Source organism: Octopus bimaculoides, chromosome 15 (assembly GCF_001194135.2).
Source record: "Octopus bimaculoides isolate UCB-OBI-ISO-001 chromosome 15, ASM119413v2, whole genome shotgun sequence".
In the NCBI taxonomy this organism is placed as follows: domain Eukaryota; kingdom Metazoa; phylum Mollusca; class Cephalopoda; order Octopoda; family Octopodidae; genus Octopus; species Octopus bimaculoides.
The window spans coordinates 8,825,062-8,825,969 of record NC_068995.1 but is presented as its reverse complement, the minus strand read 5'-3'; positions in this window follow the sequence as shown (position 1 = coordinate 8,825,969).

Below are 908 nucleotides of genomic sequence, written 5' to 3'. Positions count from 1 at the left end.
GAAAAGGTTGGCGCGTGTCGCGGATGGTATAGTCGGGGAGGCACAGACATGTGCCATCCCAGGCAGAACCATTCAGGATACCCTCCATCTTATTCGCTATACCATAGAGAGGGTTGATAATAAATCTGGCAAAGGTGGGGCACTGGTACATTTGGACTAGTCTAAAGCTTTTGATAGGGTTGAGCATCGATACCTGGCGACTGTGCTTGCGCGGTTCGGCTTGGGCATTGGCTTCCTCATGTCGTTTATTGCTTTGTACCACACCATTGACTCGATAGTTCGGGTGAACGGTTTCCTTTCGAAGCCGTTCTGTATCAGACGCTCGGTTCGTCAAGGATGTCCGCTCTCACCGCTTTTGTATGTGGTGGCTCTCGAGCCACTACTGCGGAGGTTGAGTGGCATTCCGAGAGAACCAGGTCTAGAGGAGTTTGTTACGGCTTACGCAGATGATATCACTATCAGCGTAACCTCAGTAGCTGGACGGAGGGACCGGTTAAGTTGCTGGGAGTTTGGTTTGGTCCAAGCCTCCAGATAGAGAAGAACTGGACGGAGGTATTGAGCAGGGTGGCTGCAGTAGTCAAGACCTGGTCTTGGCGGTGGCTATCGCTGAAAGGGAGGGCGGAGGTGGCCAATGTGTTTATCGCATCGGTCATTACTTACCGCCTAACCGTCGTGCCTTGTCCGGATTCGTGGTTGATCAGGCTGGAGAGACAGCTCTTTCGCTTTTTGTGGAAGTGCAGGTCGCCACTTGTGAAACGCGCTGTCTGCTGTCAAAAGCCTTTAAAGGGATGTTTAGGGATGCCTTGGTTAATGATGCGCAGGCATGCGTTGAGATTGAGGTACGTCTGGATTCTACTGGATAGTGAACGGGTGTGGTCTCCTCTGGCCAGACAAATGTTCCCCGATTT